Source organism: Hyperolius riggenbachi, chromosome 8 (genome assembly GCF_040937935.1).
Source record: "Hyperolius riggenbachi isolate aHypRig1 chromosome 8, aHypRig1.pri, whole genome shotgun sequence".
Classification (NCBI taxonomy): domain Eukaryota; kingdom Metazoa; phylum Chordata; class Amphibia; order Anura; family Hyperoliidae; genus Hyperolius; species Hyperolius riggenbachi.
Window position 1 is genome coordinate 142,428,859 of NC_090653.1, and position 13,694 is coordinate 142,442,552.

The 13,694-nt window shown below is 41.0% G+C and overlaps 1 protein-coding gene and 1 long non-coding RNA gene across 11 annotated transcripts in view; one reads left to right on the plus strand and one right to left on the minus strand.

Moving 5' to 3' along the window:
- TENM1 (teneurin transmembrane protein 1) overlaps positions 1-13,694 on the plus strand; it is a 1,180,670-nt gene that overhangs the window by 746,758 nt on the left and 420,218 nt on the right. The window lies entirely within an intron of this gene.
- LOC137529146 (uncharacterized) overlaps positions 1-13,694 on the minus strand; it is a 204,838-nt gene that overhangs the window by 156,684 nt on the left and 34,460 nt on the right. The window contains exon 3 of one of the 2 annotated variants that reach the window (XR_011023591.1): positions 2,011-2,233. The exons of the other annotated variant lie outside the window; for it this stretch is intronic. This is a non-coding gene — a long non-coding RNA (uncharacterized lncRNA). Of the gene's footprint in view, positions 1-2,010; positions 2,234-13,694 lie in introns of those variants that run through there. 2 annotated transcript variants of the gene reach the window in all.

Sequence of the window (13,694 nt, forward strand, 5' to 3'; positions counted from 1 at the left end):
AACAATGTGGGGAAAAAATATTATTTTTCAGTTTTCGGCCATTATAGTTTTTAAATAATGCATGTTACTGTAATTAAAACCCATGAAATGTATTTGTCCATTTGTCCCGGTTATAAAACCATTTAAATTATGTCTCTATCACAATGTTTGGCACCAATATTTTATTTGGAAATAAAGGTGCATTTTTTTAGTTTTGCATCCATCCCTAATTACAAGCCCGTAGTTTATAAAGTAACAGTGTTGTACCCTCTTGACATAAATATTTAAAAAGTTCAGTCCCTAAGGTAACTATTTATGTTTTGTTTTTTTATTGTATTTTTTTTTAATTACAAAAAAAAAAAAAAAAAAATTGGGGAATGTGGGAGGTAATGAGTTAATTTATTGTGTAAAACTAATGTATTTGTATATGTAAAATGCTTTAGGGTGTAGTTTTACTATTTCACTACAGTGAGTTTGTATTCATGCTACCTGTAAGCGTCTGGAAGGACGCTTACAGGAAGCAGTGTGAGGCTGGGAAGATCACAATGACCGCGCTGTTTCTCATAGAAGCAGCAGATCATTGCGGGGGCTTAGATCAATGAACGGGAATGGATTTTCCCATTCATTGATCTCCGGGCAAGCGGGCGGCGGGGTGCACGAGCTGTGGGAGCGCGCACACAAGCGACGGGAGCACGAACAGCGGCGGTAGCGCGAAAGGTACGGATTTCTCCGTCCCTTGGTTTTTTAAGAGGTCAAAAAGGGACGGAGAAATCCGTACCGCGGGGGATAAAGTGGTTAAACTGAACAGTAGGTGGGTCAAAGGGTAGTTGTCTGTTGACCAACAAACATTTGTGGACAGCAGTTGTGAGGGCAGGAAGATCCATGGCAGCATTTAGTATTTGACATTTCTCAAAAACAATGAGTCACTTGATGCATAAGTTAGGTGTTATGTTTTTAGCACTTACAGGAATGTATAATTAATAAACCTTTCTCTGTCCAAATTTGTGTTTAAAAAGCAGCATCACACGCTCATGCTGGCAACCTCTGGAGCCACAGTCTAAAGAATAAAGTTCTGTAGTGAAAGGCCTGAAATCACATTCTTAAATAGTGAAACACTAAGGCTGGCAGCACATATTTGCACAGCACCTTGATCCATCAATCTGTGATCAGGATTTTTTCTTGATCAATATACATCACTACCTATCACATAAGTAGTTCAGTGTTTTATATTACTCTTCCACCACTTCTCATCATCTTTTTTTTTTTCTCCCGACACTACAGCACTGACTCATTTATTATTGCAAACTTATTGTAAACAATTTACTTTTCATTTTTCTTTTAGGCATGTTTTACAATAGTATCTTCCATGTTTTATTTGCGGTTTCTAGTTCACTGTTTGTTTGTTTTTTTGTTGTTGTTTTTTGGGGGGGGGGGGGGTTGAATATGTGTGCATTGACTTAGTACATTTGGTCTGTATCCTTTCAGTATTGGACTCACTCATTTTACTTTATATGTTTTATAGTGTTTTCTAGCATGTACATCTTTAGGCTTCTTTCACTTACTTACCAGTCTTTGTCTACATTGAGAGTTAGGCATATTCGTGTTTGGCCTTTTTTGTTCATTCAGTGTTATACTCACTCATTGTGCCCTTGTTCCAGTTCTAAATATGCACACATTAAAGTTCCCTTCTTGTTACGATCAGTGTGTCATCTGCATTAGTACAGATTTGACTAGACATATTAAATATTGTTCCTCTCTGATTGATTTTTTTGAATGACATAGTGTAGAACAAGGTTAAGTAATACAGTAGAAAGTTCAGCTCCCTGTTTAGCACCACTTTTGAATTTAAACTCCCTTCCATTTTTATTCATTATTTTTACTTTGGCATTTGAGATATCCAAGGTCATTGAAACAAGGTATTTTATTGAATGCCCTCCTTAGCTCTGGTTACTTTTTCAGATTTTCCTTTGTTTCTCTCTGTACCATTCTTCCTTGTTTTATTCTTCCTTTTCACCTGGCTACTCATTCCTCTTTTTTTCTCAATTCCCCACTCTCGCATATAATTTCTTCTGAAGCTTCATTGATTGTTGTCTCTGTACTCCTCCACTTTTCCTATATATCTTCCTCTCTTTCTGCAGTTCAGAGTCTACATTCGATTATTTTGCTGCATTCCATTCTTCTATTTCTTTATTTTTCTATTTGCCAGTCCTTTCTCGTAACTTCTTCTATCATGTGTACTCTAGAGCGTTTCTCTCTTAAAGAAAAATTGCATTTTCAACCTAAAAGTGTAGTCATAACAATGCATGGTTGTTACATAAGTCTTTTGAAAATTAATGATGTTTAAGATTATCTTCCCATCTCAATTTGCAGACAGCTAAACATTTCTAAAAATGATGGTAAGCTTTTTCTTTTGGTAACTGTCGAAGGTAACAGTACTCAATTTTTTGTTTTTTGACTACTGTTGCTATACAGTAAGGTGCAGGAGGCTAGGCTTCCCAGTATAAAACAAACAGAGAGACAGCCAGGAATGCCAATACAGTGCAGTAAGTGTGGCGGGCAAGTAACTGAATAGTATAATGGTTATGAGCTCTGCCTCTGACACAGGAGACCAGGGTTAGAATCTTGGCTCTTCCTGTTCAGTAAGCCAGCACCTATTCAGTAGGAAACCTTGGGCAAGACTTCCTAACACTGCTTCTGCCTATAGTTTGCGCCCTACTGGCTGCAGCTCTGATGCTTTGAATCCGCCAGGAGAAAAGCACAATATAAATGTTCTGTGTCTGTTCTGTGTGTTGTATTTGAATAATACATTGTAGGAAAGGGAGATAAAGTACTCACAAAACCAGCCTAACAACCAAGGGACACTGCTTTTGGAGATAAACCGTTCTCCACTCTGGATTGTGGTATCTTCCTTATTTTCAGACAGTTGCTCTCCAGAAAAACAGAACTCCTGGCTATGTATGAAAGGATATTCAAAGGGAGTCCCCTGGGAGGGGAGGGTAACATAGCTAAGGGAAAGAGGGGCCCCAAAAATATCTTTTAAAAATACAAAAACAGTTTAAATGATTTATGCCTCTCCTCAGTACTGTTACCATAGGCTAATGTGCCAGAGGCTTCCAAGAAAAAAAATTGTAGCCATATTTTACATTGTGCCCCAGCGCCGGATATTTATTGGGGGCCACGATGCCAAATTTCCCCTCAGTACTGATATTTATATGAGCACCTATAGCAGCGCACAAACTTTCACCACTTAGCAGTTTCCTATTTATGGAGTTCCTCTCTGCTTATTACTAACTGCTATAGCTGGGGAAGATGACTAGTATAGCTCAAGGGAGGACCCTCATGCGGTTTTATTTTATTTCTTTATTTGACTTTTCTCAGAGCTGAATGTATTCAGCACCTTAGAGCGGGGCTTTTCAACCCTGTCCTCAAGTACCACCAACAGTGCATGTTTTGCAGAAACCCACAAACATGCACAGGTGAGGTAATTAGTGTCTCAGCAGAGCTGATTAAGGGCCCTTTTCCACTAGCGGCGTTTGCGATGCTGAATCGCAAAAACGCAAACCGCTAGCGATTTTACAATCGCTACGGTTTGCTTTTTAACATGGGAATCGCGGTAGGTCATTTCCACTACCGCGATTCGTTTTTGCGGGGAACGCGAACGCGCGGCGGAGCGATAATTGCCGCGATTTTGCTATGCAGTGCATAGCATAGCAAAATCGCGGCCGCAAACGTCGGGGGAATCGCCGGTTTTGCGATTCAGCAATCGCTAGCGTTCAGCGTGAACGCTAGCGATTGCAGGTGGAAAAGGGCCCTTACTCCCTCTGTGGATTTCCACAAAACATGCATTGTTGGTGGTACTTGAGGACAAGGTTGAAAAGCCCTGCCTTTCACAACTCCTGCACTCTGGGGACTGAGGCAGAAGACAATAAGCACTGCTGACTCTTATCACACCACATCACATGTGATATAAATCTCTTTTAGTATAGTGAATCGTGCCTGAATGCAAGGTTCTGGTAATTTATGTGCTACTTATAGCAACATTGCTGAATGTTTATGCATCAGACCACCTCATTTATAAGGGAATAGTAATAGAACAGGTACCTCTTAAAGTGAATTTACAATGGTTGTTGTGAAAGGTTTATAAGGCATTTGAAAATCTAGCATTTAAATGAATTTTAAATTCTGCACACAATCTGCATATTTTTTATTGTCAACTTTCTTTTTAAATAAACCGTTACATTTATTCCTGGTAGAAGCCAGTGTGATATACAAAGCATTTTACCAGTCTGGCTTTTTGTGTAGCAAGAAGAGGTTTAATATAGCGTTGTCCTGCACTCAATTATTTTATCATTTATCAGATCAATCACCATAGAAACCAAGGTAAGAATGCCACATTGGCCCATGTAATCTGCCAGTTTTCATTTTTACTAAGCTAGAAAAGATCAGCTGCGCTCTGTGTTAAATGGCATACTATTGTTTCCACTAGCAATCACATTTACAAGGATTTATACATAGGATGATGTTTTATGTGTTCCTTAGAATCTTACTTCCTGCTGGTAAAACACAATACTGCATGCACTATTATTTTGGATTACAAAGAATAACACGTTTTTTGTATTGCAAAACTGCCAAAGTGTGTATAATGTGTATCAACTATACAACTGTGCGACTCAAAGAACAGTGACATGTGCTATTCTGTATTGTATCTATTGAATCTATTAATTCTTTCAAAATAATATACTAAAAATAACACAGCTTTATGCTGTTTTATACCCCATCATTTATAACATAATAGATAAGTGCACCTTAAATCTGAATATCAGGAATTTTAAAGTCAGTATAATCAGTTCCCCTGCTTACCAGAAAGTAAAAAAGGCATCGCATTTAATAAATAACTGATTTTTTTTCTTCAAAAACACCACCGTTATGTGACCCTAGACTAGTCTCTTCCCTGCAAGACACTGCCAAGATTGCGTCCACACTCCCACCAGGAGCCTGGCTGACTAGCCCACCCTGGCCACACCTACTCCATAGAGTGCTGCATTGTGGCAGGGAGGATACATGACTGGTGATGGTCATGTCTAGGAGAACTCACAAAGAAGCATGTGATTTGTTTGATCAGCTGATAGATTTGCAATGCTCTGATTTGCTGTTATCACATACTCGTCATATTATGACTAGCAAATCAGAGACTTACAGATCTATCACCTGACCAAAGTGATCACATGCATCTCCATGAGTTCTCCTAGACATGAACATCGCTGTACATGGCTTTCCATGCCATAATTCCCTTACATCAAAACATTGAGAGAGAGAAAGTGGTAACATGGGACACTCTCCATACCAGATAGCTCTGCAACAGGCTGAGGCCTCTTTCACAGTGGGACGATGCGTTTGATGCAACATTAAAGTCGCACACCGTGCCCCTAACGCAGCGCATGTAGGTTATGAAATTGGACGTTATTTTGCACTGTGTTATGTGTCTCTTGGTGCGCTGTTGTCGTCGCATACTGATGGAACAAAAACGGTGCATGCGTTACATTTAAAAAAAACATTACTGAGCATGTGCGACACACATAACGCAGAAAATGTATTGCTAAACGCACAGCATGCAGCACTTTCTAAATATTGCTACACATTACACACAATGAAATGTGTGCACTGTGAATGTCGCACAGACTTTGTATTGCTGTGCGTTAGTCTGCGCTATAATTTTTTATAACGTGCGACTTTAACGGCCCACTGTGAAAGAGGCCTAAAGGAAGCTGTGGTGTTGCAGGAAACACCTGACCTCTAGAATGTAGAGTGAAAACTGAGGAACCACATAATTACACGATCATTGACTTAAATGTGACTGTTACATTTTCTTACGTGAGTGTTAAGATGGCCACTAACTGTCCAATTTCTAGCGAAAAATCGTTTGAGCGATCAGAAATTCTGATCAGATTGGTTGTAAATAACCTCCATTGATGGACACAATTATGAACTAGTGAAAAAAATGTCGTCTGAATGAATTTCCGTCGAACCAAAATTTGGATTTTCTTGTTGGTTGTGATAGATAGGAAGCAAATATTGGTTCGTTGATGGTGAAGTGAACGATGTATTACAATATTTCACTTCTGATCAGAATTTCTGATCGCTCGAACGATTTTTCGCTAGAAATTGGATCATTAGTGGGCACCTTTAGAAGATTCTGCGTAGATGGATATTTCTTACTGCAGTTGATTGTTTTATTATATTTATTGTATTCTAAGGAGTCTCATTTGTTAAAATTATTTACAGTGGAACTCAAGTGTACTGAGTGCACCACTATTCAGGGCCGGATTTCTGAAAAGGCCCAAAAGGCCTGGGCCTTGGGCGTCTACAGCCCAGGGGGGCACCTGGACATGAAAGAGGGATTCCTACATATAAAAGAGGAGGCTGAAAATGGGGAGCAGCACATGAAAAATGGAAACTGATGCTCAAGGGAGCTGTAGATGATAGAAAGGGGTTGCTGTACATGGAAGTTACACATGGAAGAGGGGGCTGCACATGGAATAGGAGGGGCACTGTATCACATCGAAGGGGAGTCCCAACATACATGGCTTAGGGACACAAAAAGTAAATCCAGCCTTGCTACTAGTAGTTTTTAGTATTTATTGAGCTCCAGTTCATTAAAAAAAGATTCATGTATTGTGTTCCCGTATAAATTCCCCATCGATCAGTACTGATTACAGGGAAATGCCAGTCTGCACACTGAATGCCATGTATGAACTGATTACTATTGTTTGCTAGATATTTTACATGGAAACTGTATTTGCATCACTGTGGCAGTGACAATATATTATAACCTCTTCCAAAGAGAAGAACTGATGTGAATGATTCTTGTTTTGTTTTTGTTTTTTTTGTTTTGTTTTTTGTAAAAAGCTGTGGTAGGTGGACAAGGCTACTTAAGTAAGTTTAAAATGTACACGGCAAACAACAGTTAAAGTCTTAAAGTTAAATTAAGTTCTGGAAAATAATAACTCAAAATATATGCAGTAACCTCACAAAATCCATTGTAGCTGCCCTTGAGTATAAGAAGACCATAACTTGGTACAAGGTTCACTGCAGCAAAAGATTGTATCAGGCAGATTTCCATGCAGAATTCTGCCAGATCTTTATTAGTCACTGTATGCCATTGTTATTAAATAAACCCAGAGTGTCAGAATACAGAATCCGAGCTTCTTTTGAAGCACAACATATTTTTGCAAACAAACCTTTACCCCGAGGAGAATGAGTAATCCTTTTACGTAATATTAATTTCCAAGGCTTTGTCCTATGAAATGAAATATATGTCTTTTTGTTTACCATCTGCAGCTTGTTCTGTAAAGTTGTATTGATTGGGCTTTTGTTCAGTGAAAATTGAGTTTTGAACCACAGAGGAATGAAGGGAACTTGCAATATTACATGTCTATCACATCTAAGGGATTTTCAGCAGGCATAATTTCCTCGCTTTGGCCCATGGACGTGGAGCGCTGTTTTATACTTTACTAGAGTTTAATTAGTTTAAAAAGTTGCTGAAGAGATAGGTCACGTTACTTAAATACCAAAGCAAATGCACATTTAAAGCTATTATCCTATATGCATTAAGACCACAGACAAGCAGATTATTTATGTTAACAAATCTTAAAGAGACACTGTACTTTAAAAAAAAGCTCTCTGAGGGAAGCCTCAGGGTCCCAATGGGGGAACCCTCTCCTGCAGCTTCAGGGAATTCAGCGCTGGCTCCCCCGAATCCTCCCCCAACAGGCTTAACAGGACTTGATATATTTACCTCTCTGGCATCCAGCGCATTTGCAGTAGCGGCTCTTCGTTTGGGCTAGGCGGAAATAGCCAAGCCTGATCATATCTGTTCTACTGCACAGGCTCAAATGGACTCGAGCCTGCACAGTAGAGTGGATTGATCAGATTCGGTTATTTCCGCCTTAACCCGAATGAAGACTAGTGCGGCTAGTGCGCCTGTGTAGGATCGCGGTAGGTAAATATTTACCTTGACGCACTTTGGGGTACCCTGGCATTTGAACAGAGAGATGGAGGAGGATAGGTGAACCCTCTTTAGGATCCAGAGGCTTCCCCTCCTGGGGTAAGTATCCCCCAGAGGGATTGTTTAATTACAGGTTTTCTTTAAGGTCTGTACACACGCCAGATGAAACTTGTCTGATAACGACTGCCTCTGGCAAGACTCCAGCATGTGCACGGTAGCCTCTGTTGCCCCCCGACCACTTGGCCAGCAATTAATCCTGGCAGTTCGCTTAGGCATGAGGAGTGACCCCTGAAGCCATAGAAACTGGGCAAGACAAATAACATTTATATTGTGCTTTTCTCTTGATAGACTCAAAGGCCTTGAGTTGAAGCCACTAGGGCATGCTCAGTAGGGAGTAGCAGTGTTAGGGAGCCTGACCCAAGGCCGCCTTAATGAATAGGTGTTGGCTTACTGAACAGGAAGAGATTTGAACCCAGGTTGCCTGTGTCAGAGGCAGAGCCCTTAACCATTACACTATCCAGCCACAGCCACAGGATGCAGGATGCTGGATGCTGGATGCAGGATGCTGGATGAGTGGCTGGTAGAGAGCTTCCATCTCTGGATGCCAAGAGGTGAGTAATGTCTCACCAAGGCTGCCAAGGCTGGGGCACCCCAACTATTTGGCATCCTGAGTGACCCTGATGTAACGCATTCACACTTACATCTAAATCTATTGCTTTTTCATAACTCATATACGGTCTTAAGTATTAAACACAGTATAAAACTAGGAAAAAAGATATACATGGTTTTGAAGCTTCTGGAAGGGTTAATAGTCATTCCTTTACTTCAGTCATAAGTTAATTGATAAGAGTGTCCTTGCCATACTGAAATTATCAGCAGGGCCTTTTGATGCCACTGACATTCCAGGCCATTGCCTGGAATAAAGTGGCCGTCAAGAGTGCCACCACTGAAGCCTCAAGTGCGCCTATCAGTTAAACACATTTCCCATTATTTTGTCCCTGCTGCAGGCTTGTGGTGCTCAATACGCATTTTCATTTTGCGTCACTACCATGGGCCGTGGGATTGCCTTCATACACAGAGACAGAGCAAATGTGCTCTGCCCCACCTCTGAGGCCACACCTTCCTCCACAGGACCAATGGAAACTGTAATGGCTCTGCTCCCCTGCCTTAAATTCTGCCCCCAGTAGTGGGGGGCACTGGGCTGGCACTGGCAGCAGTCTGCTTTCTGGATCCCTTGTTGAGATTCTTTCCAAGCTACCTTACCTTTGTACAAACCTTCATCTCTGCCTTTCTCCCTCCTTCCTTTCTCCCTCCCTTGCTTAACAATATCCTTCACTTCCCTCTTGGGATTTACTCAGCCTTTTCACTCTAGTTTACATTCTTTGCTGCACATGCTGCTTGTAGTTCAGTCCTATGCACTTTCACTATTCTGCATTATGCACTTTTTTTCCTTTATGGGGGAATTATCTCTGTTCCTGTGATAATGCTATTTGTTTACGTCAGTGTTCCCCAACCCTGTCCTCAAGGCTCAACAGTACAGGTTTTGTGGAAAACCACAGAGGTAATTAATCAGCTCTGCTGAGACACTACTTACCTCACCTGTGCATGTTTGTGGTTTTCTGCAAAACCTGTACTGTTGGTTGGCTTTGAGGACAGAGTTGGGGAACACTGGTTTACGTGATAATTTGTTCTACTGAATAATATTGCATCAATTGTTACTGTGCACTTTATTTGCATTTCGCAGCAAGTCACATTAAAAAGAAACATTTTTCACGTGTTTTGTGAATTATCGCATTGGAAAGAAAAATGTGTATCCTGTGACCACATTTTTCTAATAATGTGTCCTCCAACCAGCAATCTTATCAGTTAACTTTAGTGAAGCTTAAAGTGAACCTTAAGTCAACAAAAAATGAGTTTTACTCACCTGGGGCTTCCCTCAGCCCCCTGCAGCTGATCGGTGCCCACGTAAAGTCGCTCCGATCCTCCTGGACCCGCCGGTGGCCACTTCTGGTTTAGCCGTCAGCCGCTGACAGGCTGGGAATGCGAGTGATTCTTCACGTTCCCAGCCACTATAGCACCCCCTGTACTGCTATTGCGGCAAGGAAGGCCGCAATAGCAGTATAGGGGGTGCTATTGTGACTGGGAACGCAAAGAACCACTCGCATTCCCAGCCTGTCGGCGGCTGATGGGGAAACCGGAAGTGGCCACCGGCAGGTCTAGGAGGATCGGAGCGACTCTACGTGGGCACCAATCAGCTGCAGGGGGCTGAGGGAAGCCCCAGGTGAGTAAAACTCATTTTTTTAGTTGACTTAAAGCGGATCCGAGATGAAAAACTAATTATAACAAGTAACTTGTCTATATATCTTAGCTAAAGTTTAGACAGCAAATCTAGCTGCAAACAGCTTTAATAGAATAAGAATAGTTCTTTCTGTGATACAATGACAGCAGACATGTTGTTTGTAAACATTACACAGAGGCAGGCTTATCTGCATCTTGAGCAAAGAAAACTAATCCCCCCTCCCCCTCCCTCCTCCCCTCTGCCTCTGAAATCTCTGGCTAGTAATACCTCCCCCTCCTCCTGCCCAGACTGGGCTCCCATGAGCCCTTGCTACTGTCTGAAAGTGCCTTGGCTCTCTGAAAATCTGTGGGAGTGGTTTATTTAGTTTATAGGGAAATATCATGCCCCTGATGAGTCATCTATGACGAAACTAGTTGGGCGGAGCCTATCCACGGAGAGGGACGCTGAGCCTCGAGGATTTTATTGATATGCGCATATTTTACCAATGTTTGTGAGTACATTTTTATACGATTTTTATTGAGAATAAACGGTATTACACTATGGAGATATCTGTCTGAGTTTAAGGTGCAGTCATACTGAGAATGCCACTCTGAAGATTGAAGTACAGCTTAACAAACTTTGATGCTGGTCGTGAGGGTCAGCCATATTATCTGGTAAGGGGCTAGCATTTAAGACTGGTGCCAGGGAAGTGCAGTGAAGGCACTGGGTGACCAATGGTGAAGGAGTGTGTGGCACATAGGTGGTGTAAACTGAGGACTTACGTATTGCACCAAAGGAGCCTCTTGTTTTCTCTTTGCATGAACTGGCTGAAATGATGCTGAAAAAACCACCGCAAGCTTAAGAGACCTGAGGATTACAACTGGCTGGGCCGAATGTAATATATGCCAACTGTCACGATTGGCATTACAATCTGGTGAGTGTAACTGTTGCACTAGTAGCGGATTCCAAAGGATCAGTGTGCTTTCTATGATATTTGCAGATTACATCGCATTGGGACTTGTAGATTAGGACTTGTGAGACAAATTGTTGTATTGGAGTCTGTGGTATTGATACAGCTATGAGTAGAGAAAGTGTGAACTGAGGATCATTTCTCCCTCCCACCCTAAGAGCACAAAATATGGGAACTGCTGCGTAACAGGAAATTTGTATCATTTATATATACTGGTGGATTTCAATAACTGCTATTGAACTTGGATCCACATTGGTGGACCAGGCTGATGTGTGTAAATCAACTTGCCTTGAGTAGTACCTGCTGAGCGCTGACATCATTTTAGATTTGAACATTTACAGGGTGCACACAACCCTTATTGAGCATAGCGCACCAGGAAAAATACAGGGTTGAGTGAATCAACAGTGAGGAGCGCACTTTATAATTATTTGTATGATATAGGGAAATAGAGCATTAAAACAAAAACAAAAAAGTATTTGGCTTGAGGAATGCCCTATAAACAATAGGAAAGGAACACAATTATGCAATGAGTAAAAGTTCATCTCGGATCCACTTTAAGTGCCACTTTAAACATGCCTTTCAGTGACATAGTCTTTTCATGTTTCCTAATGATTCTTTTTTTTTTTTTTTTTTTTTTTTTGGCTGAGTTAAATTTTTTAGAGCTAACTTGTCATTTTGGGTATCATACCACTTCAACATGGGTATGATCTAACGTCACACAGGAAGTTCTGATTAGCATGATATTGGCTAACTTAAAAGAAAAATAGTAAGTTTTCAGTTTATAAGCCTTCTTCAGACCAGGGATGGTCATAGTCAGTCAACTTCGCTACGCTTGAACTATGCGTAGTTTTACGCAATTACACTTCACCAAACTATGGCTTCGAAATCAAATATTCCAGGAACTCATGCTTACATTCCCCTTTCCAATGCGTAATTTTGTAAGCATACAATCGTACGCGGAAAAATAGATGCGAATAATGCATTCGTAGTTTACTTCACAATACACATGTTAACTACGCATAGGGGGCGTAAACTACGCGTACCGGTACTTTGCTATGCGTAAATTCGTAAGCGTAGTTTTGAAACTTTGCCTACGAACTACGATGCGTAGATGCGAACTACGATACGTAAATTCACACTGGCGTGGATTCTGCTCATCCCTGCTTCAGACTCTATTCCTATAGACTATGTTTTTTTTTCACCATGCAAGTAAGTGTCTAAAGCTTTTTAGCCATCATTCTTACACAATGGCCTCTGTATAAATGAAGAAACAAAACATTAATCCATTTCAGGGTAATGAATCCAGATTCTCTCAGGATCACAGCTTTTTTTATCTTTTCTATCCAGAAAACTGAAGGAAAAATAATTAGATAGTAGCGCACAGGAAGTGCAGTCCCTTCAGTCACAAGCCAACCAAATAAACTGACACTGAAAGGGAAGATTACACACACATAAAGTGCTAGTCTGGCTTTGAAACATTGTAATGGATCCTTCAGGGGTTAATATTAATCTTCCTTGCTGGCAGAACATATTGCTAGGTGCCAGGGGACTGGCAAGAGGATTTTCAAAAGGAATGCATCTTCAAGAATAAGCACTATGACACAAAACTAGTTTTTGTAGAAAATGAATAAGAAATGTGTGGAGGATGTGGAATAACTGGGCAGGCTCCAGAGAATCCTATAGATAATACGTTTTCTTTTATTCCAGCTTTGATATTTGGATTGATCCAGCAGAGACAAAAAGATAAATTGCCACAGATACCTCATTTTATGGGATGTTTGGGTTGTTTGAAAAGTTATAACCAGATAAGAGCAAGTTGGGAAAAGTACTTATTATAGAATGCTGCTAAAAACCCTGATCTAAAGGTGCATCAATCTACTATTCAATTAATTAAAGCAGAGGGAACGTTTTCTCGCCAAGCCGCAGCACAAAGACACTTTCCTACTTTCAAAAAATGATTTGCCAAAAAGACTTATACTGCAAAAGCAGATGACAGCTGCTTTAAAAATACTTTTTTTTCTTGTGTATAACTGAAGGAGGCTTTAGATTCTTTATGATACAACATAATTTTCACTATAGGGATTCTGTCTCTGTGCAGCACACTCCCTCCTCCCTCCCCCCTCCCCCACCGACGTGTGACCAATCCCTGAGGGCAACTGACTGGAAGCAGGTTGAGTAGAGGCACAGGAGGGAAGCAGACACAGCTGTAGTGGGAGCAAGAAGCTATATACTGGCACAGGAATGTAATAGGTAAAGTGATATGTCTGATGAAACCAGTGATATGTCACTGAGAATGATTCACTGAGCATGGAAAACTGCATTGGGGGTATGTCACCATGAGGATCTGCACCACTGTCTTCTTGGAGATCTGCTGAGAGCAGTCTTATATCAATGCATTTGCCATTAAGGGGATCTGTCACTAAGGAGCTCTGTTGCAGGGGGATATGTCAGTAAAAGGGCTG